At 42.6% G+C, this 15328-nt stretch overlaps 1 protein-coding gene and 1 pseudogene across 2 annotated transcripts in view; one reads left to right on the top strand and one right to left on the bottom strand.

The window, feature by feature from the left end:
- Positions 1 to 15328, bottom strand: part of LOC115192657 (SRSF protein kinase 2) — a 129505-nt gene that overhangs the window by 97270 nt on the left and 16907 nt on the right. The window lies entirely within an intron of this gene.
- LOC115193093 (pseudouridylate synthase 7 homolog) overlaps positions 4413 to 15328 on the top strand; it is a 21392-nt pseudogene continuing 10476 nt past the window's right edge.

Here is a 15328-nt window from a genome sequence, read left to right as displayed (position 1 = left end):
TGCTTTTGTTCTAAGTAGTCTCTGAACGTCTGGGGGTGATGCACTTTCAAATGAGTAATTATGTTTGTGGTATTGAAAGATTTCACCCTCTCCCCTCCTCGGGAAATATAGCAGTACAAATGTTTCATATGGCCTTTTTGTAATCTTCCTTTGAAACTTCAAAATAGATCCACACAGCAGACTTGTGGGCTAGGTTAGGAATGTTGTGTTGCACGTGTAACGCAGTATTTGTAATGGCGTCATTACCTCATCTACCTACGTTACATAGCTATGACATCGGTTTTGCACATCGGTGTTAAACTAGACATCGGGCCGATGCTGGCATTTTAGCTATTATCGGCTGATTCCGATATGCTTACCAATATATCGTGCATCTCTAATTATAACAGCATGATAACAAGATACATTTCTAACATCATTCAATTAATGGCAAGAAGAAGAAGAAAAGAAACTGTGCTTCAATACATTTCTATTTGACATGTTTGTGAGTGACGTATGGATTCATTTGGTGAATGTTTTCTGAAGCAACAGCGATTCCAGCCCCCTCCACAGCACACCTGTGTGGGCAGAACCTTGGTATGTAGTCACCGAATTGTGGCCAGTGACTACAACGGTGACTTTGGTCCAACTGCATTGTGCCATGAAGTCTGCTCCTCTCTCTCCAGACCATTCGTATGCACTTTACAGGGCCAATGTGCCGCCGTGCGCATACCAACTACTGCACTTCGTCATAACCGGCTCACGCCCATGCAATAGACAGCACTCACACACCCAAACCTACATTTGCACCAGATCTATCTCACTCTAGTAGAAGTCCTTCATCTACACAAACACTCACACTCTGTTAGGCTACATCACCAACAGCCATCTAGCAGCCACAGACCCCAGTGTGACTCACAAATAGTGCCTTTAAAACCGATGAAAGTAGCTAGTTTATTCATTTGGGATGCTTATCTGTCTCTGTGCTGTCATTACTGCAATGAGGCCGAGGATGCCTGTCACATCAGTCAGATCTCTTTTACAACCCCCAACCAAGGCTCAGGGTTTCAGTCTCAGTTGCAGCTGAAGTAACCTACTGCACAAAAAAAAATTGCTGGGTTGTTTGGTTCACCCAACCTGCTGGGTTGCAGGCATTGGGTCACTTAGGTTGGGCTGTTTTTATTTAAAAAGAGCAGGTTGGGTTGTTGATGGTGGGTTATTGGTGCTGGGTTATGGAGATATGACCAAATCCTATAGCTGTATATCAAATCAGCAATCTGTTCGAGCTCAGTTCCCCAAAAAGGACTGGTTCCCGAGCCCTGCACACGCACGTGCTCAAAGGGGCGAACACGTGGTGCATAAACGCTGCGCAAATTGGAGCCTGGTCATTACAGCCATAAACGGTGATGCATTTATATTCAAAACACAAGATACCGAAATAACTGTGGTTTTACACCTGCATTTTGAGCTGAAAGTCATTCTGTTAGCAGTCAATATCAACTAGGGATAGCATGTCACATTGTCACTCCTCTGGAGTCCAGAGCAAGCGATCATATGGCCTACGGTACGCAGCAAAGGCTGCAGGATCGGATGGAAAGATGATCTGTCCGTCACCTTTTTGCTTCCTCACTAAATATCATAATTCATTACTGAAAGTTACATCTTCATCCCGTAAGTATTGAATGGTAGTGTGATGTTACAGCTATCTTTAGACATATAACCAGTACCCACCACTAAGGTATATAAATGTAACCCACCCAAACTAGGCCTAGCTGAACTATGTAAATGATCAATTGATCAATGTTGCAACTGGTCTCAGAGCATTTCGTATTAATCTGTATGTAAACCAAAACACACCATTTAGTATGACATGTTATGAATTACAATTCGTATTTATGTACAAATTGCAACACGTACAATATGTTACGAATTGCAAACTGTACAATAGTCACGAATTTGCTAAATATATGATATGTTACGAATTCTGCTAGGTGGCTAGGTTAGCTAGGCTAGGTCGTAGGTTTAGAGTTATGGTAAGTAAGGAGTAGTTAAAGGGTGGTTATGGTTAGCTAGGGGTTAGCTAAAAGGATAAAGGTTAGGGTTGAGGGAAGGGTTAGCTAACATGCTAAGTAGTTGAAAAGTTGCTAATTAGCTAAAATGCTAAAGTTGTCCGTAATGAGAGTCGAACTCAAAATCTTGGGTTGCTAGACGTGCTAATGTTGTCCATTTTGAGATTCTAAATCACAACCTTTGGCTTGCTAGATGTTCGTGTGATATGCTCACCCACCTTCCGACCAACCACCCTACTTTCGTTTTAGCATTAAGTAACCATCTGTCTTATTTAACCATACAAACGTAACACATCATACTAATTTGAGTGTCCCGGATGTACGTTACTATGTTAAGTCTAGTCTATGATTACAGGCGGACTTTGTTGTAGCAAAGATGCGTCTGTAGCGATTGCTAAACGTACTTTATATGGATAATATCAATTTAGGTAGGCTACTCTATTTTGACATGGCGAAATTGTAGAAAATTAAACAAGCGTTTTCTGGTCACTAGATCTGATATGTGCGCCCACCTTTGAGCACCCATTGCTGATGAACTGGTAAACAGTCAAGACCCGCAACTGTTTGGTTCAAAGCACAGATTAGATGTTTTTTAAACAAGAATTTGGTGCTCGTGCCGTGGGCTTATGTTAGTGACTAGATCGAATAAGCAAAGGTATAAATATAAAATACAAATGGTAGGGCTATTCTCTACATAGCCTTTAAAAAATGTATGAATTGTTATATTTTTCCATTGTTTCACACTCGCAACCCCACAAAACCTTCTCCTTGAAGGGGTTTGATTAATCTGTTGTAGGCGTGTTTTGCATCAGCTGAAAGTTTATTGCGTTTCAATTGGGAACCGGGCTGGATCCCAGGCGTGAGCCAGGCGCCCAGTTCAAAGCCCACAGCGAAGTCGGTTCTAAACAAAAGTGACGTAAGTAATCAGTGGAGTAATTACTAGGATTCTGTGTTTTCCCATGCAAAAGGGATTGCTTTTGATAAAACGCCTTATCTGCCTTCTCAATGAAAACAAGTTAGAAAATTAAAACATGTATTTTATGGAAAAGATGCACCATGCTGCTTTGTCGACAAAATGACAGAGTTGGCAGATTACTGTTCGATTTGAGAAGGTCACGCCTCCCTTCTCCGCTTTCGCCGATTGTTTTCAAGTCATCAGACTCAAGTCAAAGTCGAAGTCCGAGTATTGAAGCTTCCGAGTCAAAGTCAAGTGATTTATTTTCTATCTTGAAGAGTCTCAAGTCATCAAATGTGTGACTCGAGTCAGACTTGAGTCCAAGTCAGACTCTAGTCAACACCTCTGGTATAAATAATCTTTATATTCTAGAGAATGGTACAATGCTAAACATTTTAAAGAAAATGTTGATTTGCCGTATGTAATGTAACATGATGAACAAGAATTACATTTACTCCTCACAGGTTGTCAATAGAGCTTTCTGAAAGCCACACCCCTGATAAGCCACGCATCCCTGAAAAATAACCTAAGGATTACATTCAAAAAGACCTAGCTGCTATGTCAACCAGCATGAAAGTAAAAAAATATCCAACTGATGGTTAAATTAACCCATGTTGGGTAATCCCAACACCCAACGTGTTTTCACAGAAAGAGTCAGTCCATTGCCGATTTATTAGGCCAACGATATACAACTCCAGCATGCAATTCATATCCTCCTTGGATAAAAAGCCATTCCAGGCACAAGATATCCATCGACCTATCCATACACAAGGGGGCCCGAGGAACGTTGCCAATGGCAACTTCAGACACCACACAGTTGGAGCGCCCAGACGAGCTGGACCAGAGTTCCCGTTTTCCGTACCAGCACCTGCACCACCGCCCTCGCAATATGCCTGCCTATGTGTGCGTTTTTGCCATACGTGCCCCAAAACAGACTCTCCCCCGTATGTTGCCTTCGCACCGCCAACAATGACAGCTTAGCTGGCTGACGTTCTATGGAAAGCCTAATAACCGCTGTCACGACCTGACACAAGAGACATAACAAACGAGCACAGCACCCTCCAAATACCACTTCCACTCCATTCCGAACACCGCCCTCCTTACCTCCTTCCGTGGGCTTGCTTTGTCTTTTTTCCCTTTGGGCCTTCTCTTTCGGGCCTGGATAGCCATCACTAGAAGAGATTCGATTCATGTAGAGGTAGGACCGACGTCCGAGCACCGAGAAGGGACAGAGAGAAAGAACAACACATCAGTCTCGAGCTATAGCTGGCCGGTCCAAGCATCCTTAACCAAAAAGGTTGGAAACCCCCGCACGCGCGTAATTTCACCACCTCTTATCAAAGCTTGGTCCCGTAGTCGGAATATTTGAAAATATAAAATATTTTCCATACCTTTCCTGGAGCTCCATGATGTTTTCCTCCTTCCTTCCAGCAGCAGCAGCGGCAGCTCAACGGCAGAAGCCGAGATCTCACGCTCTCTCGTCTCCAGCCTCCTCTCTGGAGAACGCGCACTCCCTCTGTCGTTTGGAGGAGGAGGCGCGCTCAGGCACTTGAGCTATATGCTACGTGGCCGCGCACAACTGTCACAATTGAGGTTAGCGCGAAAAGGACCGCTAAATTGAAAGAACCAAAACCAGAAAGACTGAGTCCCTCCGGTCAACATTAGATTATCCCCATTTTATTAATGTCTCTGATGTCTTGAACATTAAAATATTCCCCTGCTGCTTCCCTATTTATCCCCACGTCAAGCACTATTAGCTCAGTAGGCCTCTTATCTAGAACCTAAAATAGTTATTCCGCTGTCCCCATAGGAAAAACCCTTTGAAGAACCCTTTTTGGGTTCCATGTAAAACCCTTTCCAATATGTTCTACACTGGAACAAAAGGATTCTAACTGGAACCAAAAAGGGTCACAGCGAAGACCCTTTTGGAACCCTTTTTTCTAAGAGTGTAGGCTAACTGGGGCGTATCATGAGCAAGGGGAACCCTGAATAACACAGAGCCTCCCTGCTGAATTATCCACCTATTTTATATTTTTTTGCAAGACATGTTATTGACATGCTGGATCTGGCAAAGTTTCCTTCTTTTAGGATTTCATCCAATGTTGAGAGCTGTTTAGGATTCTGGGGAATGACTAGGCCATCTCAAATGGGCCCAGAATAGGCTTAGCTGGTTAGGTCAATGGGTTTCAAAAAGTATCTGCAATTTAGTTATCTGTTGCGTCAACCCATCAATCCATAGCTGGTGGGTCTATATGGGCAAACATAATCCGTTATTAACTCACCCTGGAATACATATATAACTTCTCTGACCCAGAACAACAATTATTCTACAAATTGGCCTATTTCTCTCTTTTTTATAGACATGTCCTCTCAGCCAATGAGTGTTTGATATGGGCGGGTTTCAAGACATGACTATTTCCGAATTCGAACACCACACACACACACACAGCTGTGTAGGTAAACTGGGGTACTTTGCTGTGGTACTCTACTGAACAAGCAGGTAAATCAAAATTCAAATTAAATAACAGTTTATGTCAGTATTCTTTATTTGGCATTCATGTACAGATGCATGCTTTTCCCGGCTAGCATGTGTTGGCGCCTTTAGCTAGTCATGTACGGACTTAGCCTATTGTATGTGCTAATATCTATCGTTAGCTAGCTAGCACCCAAGCTACCTAGTCATTGACGATGCCATCAGAAAGATGTGAAATTAAACGTCTCCTAACCATCTGCCATTTAGTTGCAATTCGACAGTTGATGGAACGTACAACAATGTCTTTACATCCTTGCCACAGGTGAAAAGTTGTTGTTACACTGTTCAGCAAGGAAAATAAATCCCGCTATCTAGCACAGAGTACTTACTGTCTGATTATAGCCAACCAGATAATTATCATGTTATGTTACATTGATACTAACAAGTTACATGAACAAAAGTAAACGCCAACATGCAACAATTTCAAATATTTTACTGAGTTACAGTTTATGTAAGGAAATCAGTCAATTAGGCCCTAATCTATGGATTCCACATGACTGCGAATACAGATATGCATTTGTGGGTTATTGATAACGTTACCTGGGGGAAAAAAGGTAGGAGCGTGGATCAGAAAACCAGTCAGTAGCTTGTGTGACCACCATTTGCCTCATGCAGCGCCACACATACATGCAATTAACGCGATTAGGTTTTATTTATCGTTTGACAGTCCTAATAAATACTATTTCAAAGGTTGCACTATATAAGTCTCAATTCTCTTTTTTTCTCCGTCAGCCACAGTTTGGAGGCTGTGGCATATGTTGTATACTAAAAGTGTCTTGTTTACATCCTTATGTCCATAAAACATTATCTTTGGGTTGCTTTGAGGTACCATACACCCCATTACTGACTTCAACCGTCCCAGTACCAGGCATTTGCCAGATACACAACTTTATCTTTAAGTCTTCCTAACGCAGTAAGTCTGCAGGAGGCCTTTTGGTAGGCTGTCATTGTAAATAGGAAATTTGTTGTTAGGTGACTTGCCTAGTTAAAAAAATAAAGGGTTAAATATATTTTAAGGTCACTGTTGCCACAACGCTCCCAATATGTATGGGGATGTTGACCTATTCATTCACATGTGTTATCTTCTCTTGACCTTCAGCTTGTGTCCTATGGGCGGATGCAGAGCCCATGCTGGTCCCTGCCCCGGGGGGGAGAAAAGGGCCTGCCCTGCCTTGGAGGGTAAGTGGGCCCACAGCAACCAAGAGACCCAGAGTCCAAAAGGATGAGAACAACGGAGGAGGACATTTCTCACAAGCCAGCCCAGGATGAGGCAGAAGAGACAGAGCCATTGGAAGAGGAGGATGGAGAAGGGGTCGGGTTAGGTTCTGGAGAGGCTTTTGCAGAGATGATGAAGCATGGGCTCACAGAGCTGGATGTGGGGATTCTGAAATTTGTCAGTGAACACAAGGGCTTCTCTGGGATTCTCAAGGAGAGGTTTGTACTGATTCCAGTCATGCTGTAATGTGATCTGAACCAATGGCGTGATGATATATGTGTGCTGTGTGCGTTTCACTATGAGAGAGATAATCTAATACTCTTTATTTAGGTACTCTGATTTTGTGGTACATGAGGTCAACAAAGAAGGCAAGACAGTGTGGTTGGATGATCTCTCGGTCCTGAGGAGGACTGAGGTGAGCTAACAATGTATCAGTAGAACTATCTTTCGTCTTGCCAGTTTAGAGTGAAATATAATCATGCTGAAGTTAAAGCTTGACTCTGTAGCCCTTTACACTCATACCCGTATACGTGTTGGAAATGGCAGATTTGAGCACTAATAAGCACCTAAATTGGAACGTAGTGGCTGTACAGTAACATGCTTGTACGTCACGTCACAGCTATTCCTATGTACTTCAGTGCTGTATGGGTTTTTGACTGACAGCTGTTTCTGAATTTGAGCACCGCGAACAACAAGAAGTTGACCTCATCCCTCCTGGTAATTGGGTAACTTTATAAAATGGTTTTGTTGTCTAAGTAAGAGAAATGCTGTAAATTAAGAGGATCAATGTATTTTGAAAGATGAGATGTTAAGGATTATAGTTAATACGGCCTTGACAAGCCAAACACCCGTGAGTCCCAGTGTGCTCTTCACATTCACTTCAAAATTCATGTCATATACAGTGTCAATGTTTATGATTTCTATGTTTGATGTCAACTTACAAGATGAAATGTCGTCATACCCTGGGTAGTTCTGAACACAATGACCATATGTTATATTGTGAAGAAAGCACACGCACCTGAAATGCACTCATGACTTCTTCCTAGCTGCACCCAAATTGGCCTTGTGTGAGATCATATTTATAACTTAGCTAGTCATGCTGGCAAGAGAACAATCTTTGCAATTCATGGCCACCTGCAATTATAATGGCTTTTTTGGATTGCGTAACCATAATAGTGTTGTGTTGCAACACAAAACTACAGTGTGCTTGCTCTAGTTCCTCAGCAGCACAGCTAAGAGAGCTCCACAAGTACCCTTATATTTGAAGCCTCTTCTTTGAGTCATAAAAGTGCATTGAAATTGCTTAGGGACAACTGTGCACACTTTGGAGAGCTGTGTGTGGCCACCTGGAGACACCAGTTAGTCCTGCTCCCCCAACTGTGGATTCCATCTTTAAACTGTGATGTTGGGTTTGTCTTGGTCTAGGAAGCCAGTGTGGCAGAGCAGCCAGGGTCTGAGGTTTTCACAGAGGAGCAGAAACACGAACTTGAGCAGCTGCAGCTCTTCAAGAACAAAGAGGGCAATGTGTCCATAGAGGTGAATACACTGACTTTCTCCAAACCCATGAATTAAGTCTGAGAATTTAGTAGTAGTTTGTTATCCACCTTGACCAGTGGGTTTATATAACGTTGAATAGTTAATCTGTCTTGAAAGGTGACCAGTTGTTTCTGGTTGAACACAGGTGGCGGATGACACCAAAGAGAAACGGACCCTGGTCCACAAAGCCGTCAAGACCCTGTACCCTGGACTGGAGACCAAGACAGAGGAGCGGGAGGGAAAGAAGTTCATCGTGGCCTACCACGCAGCTGGGCAGAAAGCACTCGCAGGTAGAGAGGAGAGAATGGGAGATGGGTGTAATGGACCTTTTCTGGGTTTGTATCTCTCTGGTTTATTTTCTATCGCAGGGTGAAATCTCTGTAACGTCTGTCATAGAACAGAATCAAGTCGCTCTCAAGTAGAGGTCGACCGATTAATCGGAATGGACGTTTTCATAACAATTGGTAATCGGCATTTTTGGACACCGATCATGGCCGATTACATTGCACTCCACGAAGAGACTGCGTGGCAGGCTGACTACCTGTTATGCGAGTGCAGCAAGGAGCCAAGGTAAGGTGCTAGCTAGCATTTAACGTATCTTATAAGAAACAATCAATGTTAACATAAACTAGTAATATCAACCAGTGATTATCTAGCTTGTCCTGTGTTGCGTATAATCGATGCGGTGCCTGTTAATTTATCATTGAATCACAGCCTACTTTGCCAAACGGGTGATTTAAAAAGTGCATTCGTGTAAAAGGCACTGTCGTTCCACCAATGTGTATCTAACCATAAACATCAACGCCTTTCTTAAAATCAATACACAAGTATATATTTTTAAACCTGCATATTTAGATAATATTGCCTGATAACATGAATTTATTTTAACAAGGGAAATTGTGTCACTTATCTTGCGTTCTGTGCAACAGAGTCAGGGTATATGCATCAGTTTGGGTCGCCTTGCTCGTTGCAAACTATGTGAAGACTTTCTTCCTATCAAATGATGATTTTACAAAAGCGCATTTGTGAAAAAAGCACAATCGTTGCACGAATGTACCTAACCATAAACATTAATGCCTTTCTTAAAATCAATACACAGAAGTATATATTTTTAAACCTGCATATTTAGTTAAAAGAGATTCATGTTAGCAGGCAATATTAAACGAGGGAAATTGTGTCACTTCTCTTGCGTTCGTTGCTCGCAGAGTCAGGGTATATGCAACAGTTTGGGCCGCCTGGCTCGTTGCAAACTAATTTGCCAGAATTGTACGTAATTATGACATAACATTGAAGGTTGTGCAATGTAACAGCAATATTTAGACTTATGGATGCCACCCGTTAGATAAAATACGGAACGGTTCCGTATTTCACTGAAAGATTAAACGTTTTGTTTTGAAACTTATAGTTTCCGGATTTGACCATATTAATGACCTAAGGCTCATATTTTGTGTGTGTTATTTTAATTAAGTCTAGGATTTGATATTTGATAGAGCAGTCTGACTGAGCAGTTGTAGGCATCAGCAGGCTTGTAAGCATTCATTCAAACAGCACTTTCCTGCATTTTCCAGCAGCTCTTCGCAATGCTTGAAGCACAGCTCTGTTTATGACTTCAACTCCCGAGATTAGGCTGGCAATATTATAGTGCCTATAAGAACATCCAATAGTCAAAAGTTTATGAAATACAAATGGTATAGTGAGAAATTGTCCTATAATAACTACAACCTAAAACTTCTTAACTGGGAATATTGAAGACTCATGTTAAAAGGAACCACCAGCTTTCATGTTCTGAGCTTAAACGTTAGCTTTTTTATGGCACATATTGCACTTTTACTTTCTTCTCCAACACTTTGTTTTTGCATTATTCAAACCAAATTGAACATGTTTATTTATTTGAGACTAAATAGATTTTGATGTATTCTATTAAGGTAAAATTGAAGTGTTCATTGTTCATTCAGTATTGTTGTAATCGTCAATATTACATATGTGTATGTATATATGTGTGTGTATGTATGTATGTATGTATGTATATATGTGTGTGTAATAATGACTATATATATATCGTCCGATTAATCGGCATCGGCTTCTTTTGGTCCTCCAATAATTATCGGCATTGAAAAATCATAGTCGGTTGACCTCTACTCTCAAGTTTGTCTCTTGCTTCAATAAAGAGTTTACATTTCAGAATGGGACAAGTTATTATTGAATGGTTGGAAAGGGTTGTGCTGCATGCCCTTGTTCAGCTTGGCCTCTTGGCTCTCACTGCATGTGGTTCTCTCTGAGCCCAGTAGCTACTGCCTAGTTATGGGATAAAATGCAGGCTGCATGAATGAACAGGTGCATGTTCAAGGTCAACACAACAAACCTGCATGATGATATGAAGATCCTGACCAGGCCTGTGGCCTGTGAGAGAGCACATGGATCTTGACTTTATCCAAGTTTCTGTGAACTTTTAGGCCCAACAAATCAGTAGAATCTCCTCGACTGGCCTATTTTGAGATCAGTTAAGACATTGACATTATTCACATCAATAATTTCCTGTGAATTCAGTAGCTTATGCAAAAAGAGCACAGCACGGTTGTCATCAAATAATTGCTTTGTCATGCCCATGGCACACGACTTGCTGCACAGAAACGGTTTGATACAGCAGCACTCCAAACCTGCATGCTGATTTGCCACCCCTGTTGGTCTGTCTGCCTAACGGTCCATCAACTTCTTTTAGTAACAGTCTTTTATCATTTTATTCTATTCCTTTTGCTCTTCTCTCTGTGGACAGAGGTCAAAATCGCTGCAGGTAAGAATTCCTTGTCCACACTGCTCAGAAAAAGCGAGAGGTACAGGCAATTTAAAGGTTTCAGGAGACTCCAGTCCGTAAATGTTGGTAGCCTCACATCTGATTAAATATCAGCTCCTTATCTGTCATGGCATCATCAGTCTTGCACGATTGTCTGTATGGTAAATAAATAGTCATGACTATTTTCAGGGTGTGATGAACTGTTATCTTATTGTTCAGGCTAAGGGAACAGAACCTCAGTTCGTTAGTTTATACTTTAGAGCAATGGGGAATGAGTGTTCAAGTGCAGCATTTAAATTATTCTGACATCTTGGGACATGCAGGAGGCTCCTGGCATAATTTGTTAGAGAAGTGGTTAATGCTGTATGTGTTGGGGCCCGTAACAATGCTGCTTCCACCCAAAAAGATAAAGGAGCCAGATAGTATTTTCAATAACTTATCAAAGGCCTGAACAGTGATGAGGATGTATTCTCTGGTGACAGAAGGTGTTAGATATCTGATTCTCTGCCTGTGTCTCCACCACTTACTCCTTCTGTGTCCCTGGACAGCCCCCAGGAAACACTCCTGGCCTAAGAGCCGTGGGGCCTTCTGCCACTTTGTCCTTTACAAAGAGAACAAGGACACCATGGAGGCCATCAACGTGCTGTCCAAGTTCCTCAGGTAGAACAGTTGTGTTTTTTCATAGCATTTCTCACAGGATGTGTAAGAAAAATGTCTACTAAACTGTACAACTCCTGACTTTGTGTGGCTGCTTTTCTCTAGGATGAGGCCTAATGTGTTCTCCTACATGGGGACCAAGGACAAGAGAGCCATCACTGTGCAGGAGATTGCAGTTCTCAAGTGAGTGGTGGCCTGCCACTCATCAAACTAACAAACATGTAATTATGTTCTTATTAATTAAAAGTCCAACTCAGCTGTTTCTGGGTGACAATGACGTACATTAAGGGCTCTACATAGTCTATGCAATGGAACTGCAACAGATCCAACGGAGGTTTGTTTACGTAGCTCTACGTAGTTCTACATACTTTTGTGATGCAGGATCTTTGGAACCCGGCACAAACGGAGCTCTGTAGCTGTATTTGCATAGACTATGAAATCACTGTGGAGAGCCTTTACTGTGATTGTTTTCAATGAAAAAGTTGTTTAGATATATATATATATATAGATAGATAGATAGATAGAAATGCTTCTTAGCAAAGAGCAATTTCTCAAGCAAGAATTTTACTAGGACTGTCTGGGAGTGGTCTCAGTGAGGGGCCTAATTGGAGGGATATTTAACCTGAAATCGATCTTATTGGTCTATGAACTTATACTGCCTGGTGATTGTTGCCAGGCATGCCAAAACTCCACCCATGCAAAACAAGCAGAAATTTCAGGCATTCTTTTCAAACACCTCTTACACTATGAAAGCATTATCATAATTGTCACAGTATTATTCTAGCCTCCTTGTGTAGAATTGTATATAGAACATGGGAAAATCCTGTATTTGACTGCAGGGCCTTTATGTGCCTGTGACTTCAGGGTCACAGCAGAAAGACTGTCTCACCTCAACAAGTGCCTCAATAACTTCAAGCTGGGAAACTTCTGCTACAAGAAACACCCTCTGAAACTGGGGGAACTACAGGGAAATCATTTCACTGTGGTCATCAGGTCAGTGGATACTAGCTGCGTGTGATGTCTGTCTTTGCTATGACATTCTTTGTAACTCAAACTACTCTCCAATCCCCATCATTCAAATAGCAATACTTTTTTATCTACTCTGTGTTGCTATTTGTTACTGGCTGGTTGTCTCCCACAGGAACATCACCGGGACAGATGACCAGGTCCAGCAGGCCATGACCTCCCTCAGAGAGACAGGCTTTATCAACTACTACGGCATGCAGCGCTTTGGCACCACCGCCGTGCCCACACACCAGGTTGGCAAGTAAGGACAGACACACGCGTACATACATCACCAGTGGCTGGTGGCACCTTAATTGGGGAGGACGGGCTCATAGTAATGGCTGGTATGAAATATGTTGAATGGTGTCGAACACAATAACATTCCATTCACTCCATTCCAGCCATTATTATGAGCTGTCCTCCCTTCAGCAGCCTCCTGTGACATGTATAGGGTCAGCAGGCAAGAACATGACTACTCTGTGCATCGTGTAACTGGCCCACGGGTATGGGGTAGGCAGGGGATAGGTGATTTGACTGTTGTTGTGTCTGGACCAGGGCCATCCTGCAAGACAACTGGAATGAAGTGATAGATCTGATCCTGAAGCCTCGCCCTGGAGGTAAACAGCCACTCTCCTTCCTTTGACTCGGTTTTGAATGCTTTTCATGTAATGTCAGCTACCAGATGGCCACAGCATCATTGCATGATCATGTGTTCGACTTAATTTGCCGTGACCTTTCTCTCTGCAGCGGAGAAAGGTTACATGGTGAAGTGTCGTGAGGAGTGGGCCCAGTCCCAGGACCCAGAGGCAGCGCTTAAGAAGCTACCTGTGAAACGCTGTGTGGAGGGACAGCTTCTCCGAGGCCTCTCCATGTACGGCAAGAAGAACATCATCACTGCATTCGCCATGGTGAGCTGAGACAGCTTTTACAAACTAACTGGCAAATGCACTGTTATGACTAATCAGGAAGTAATGGGTGACTTTCCAAACATCATGTACATGATTTATTTATCCCTGTGTGTTTCCAATAGATTGTATGTTATTAAATGTAAAGGTGAGAAACAAACTTGGTCACACTGTTGATTTGTTTGATTAATTCAGTCTGTTTTCATCAGGTTTACTTACGGTGGGTTAACTAACTCCCTGTGTTGGCCCTCATCTTCTAGATCCCTCGTAACAACCGGCTGATGTACATCCACAGCTACCAGAGCTTTATGTGGAACACCATGGTCAGCAGACGCATTGAGGCCTTCGGGCTGAAGGCTGTGGAGGGAGACCTCGTGCTCAGAGGAGGTGGGTCCTATCTGTTTGTCTTGTCCCCAAATAACCCACATGAATGCACACAACTCTATGAGTTTTAAATCCTTTGTTAAATCTTCTGTAGAGGACGAGCACACAGCCCAGAGTGCCTGTCTCACAGATGGCTCAAAAGTGTGATAATCCATGTCGAACAAAGGGCTTCAGAGACCACCTGCTAGGCTGGACTGAGTTAGTGTTTATTCTATGTAGGGGCTCAAACCAACTAATGTACACATCCTATTCGCCCTCTATCTCCAGGCACTGCATTCGTGCTGTCTGCAGCCGAGGCGGAGACCCACTCTATTCAGGACGTGGTGATGCCCCTACCAGGGTTTGATGTCATCTACCCCACTCACCACGGTAAGAGAGCATCCTCCCAGCATGTCAGGGCACAGTCCCCACACAACTGCTGTTCTGATGCCTGTTGTCTGTGGGGTTAGAAGCAGAGGAGAAGAAGAATTTCAATCCCTGGACTACTATATCTCTGGAGTAGACTATTCTATTTAGATATGTGGGTGAGGTGTGTTTCAGATGTGATTGTGTCTTTTCCTCCTGTTGTGTAACAGTGGGGAAGGGCTACAGGGAGAAGCTGAGTGCAGATAACCTGGACATTGACAACATGAGACACAGGGTGAGGGACTACTCTCTGGCCGGGGCCTACCGACGCATCCTCATCAAACCCAGTGACGTCAACTGGTCTGTAACACTCACTATCACCTCGGTATCAAGTAATATAACAATTTCTGTCATAGCTAACTAGTAAAGAGCTATCTAATAGTATTATGTAAAATGTCGTTACACATTCCAAAGACATAAAAAGGAGCTGAGGATTGCTTTATTTAAAAAAAATTGGTGCATGAGTGTGATATACAGTACCAGTCAAAAGTTTGTACACACCTAATCATTCAAGGGTTTTATTTATTTGTATTATTTTCTACGTTGTAGAATAATGGTGAAGACATCAAAACTATGAAACGATACATGGAATCATGTAGTAGCCAAAAAAGTGTTAAACGAATCAAAATATATTTGAGATTCTTCAAAGTAGCCACCCTTCGCCTTCATGACAGCTTTGCACACACTTGGCATTCTCTCAACCTGCTTTACCTGGAATGCTTTTCCAACAGTCTTGAAGGAGGCCCACATGTTGAGTGCTTGTTGGCTGCTTTTTCTTCACTTTGCAGTCTAACTCATCCCAAACCATCTCAATTGGATTGAGGATGGGTGATTGTGGAGGCCAGGTCATCGTGGAGGCCAGGTCATCTGAACTCTGTGAAGCATTATTTGGG

Source organism: Salmo trutta, chromosome 4, assembly GCF_901001165.1.
Source record: "Salmo trutta chromosome 4, fSalTru1.1, whole genome shotgun sequence".
Lineage (NCBI taxonomy): Eukaryota > Metazoa > Chordata > Actinopteri > Salmoniformes > Salmonidae > Salmo > Salmo trutta.
Note: the sequence above shows the minus strand (reverse complement) of the source record. Positions and strands in the feature narration are given on the sequence as shown.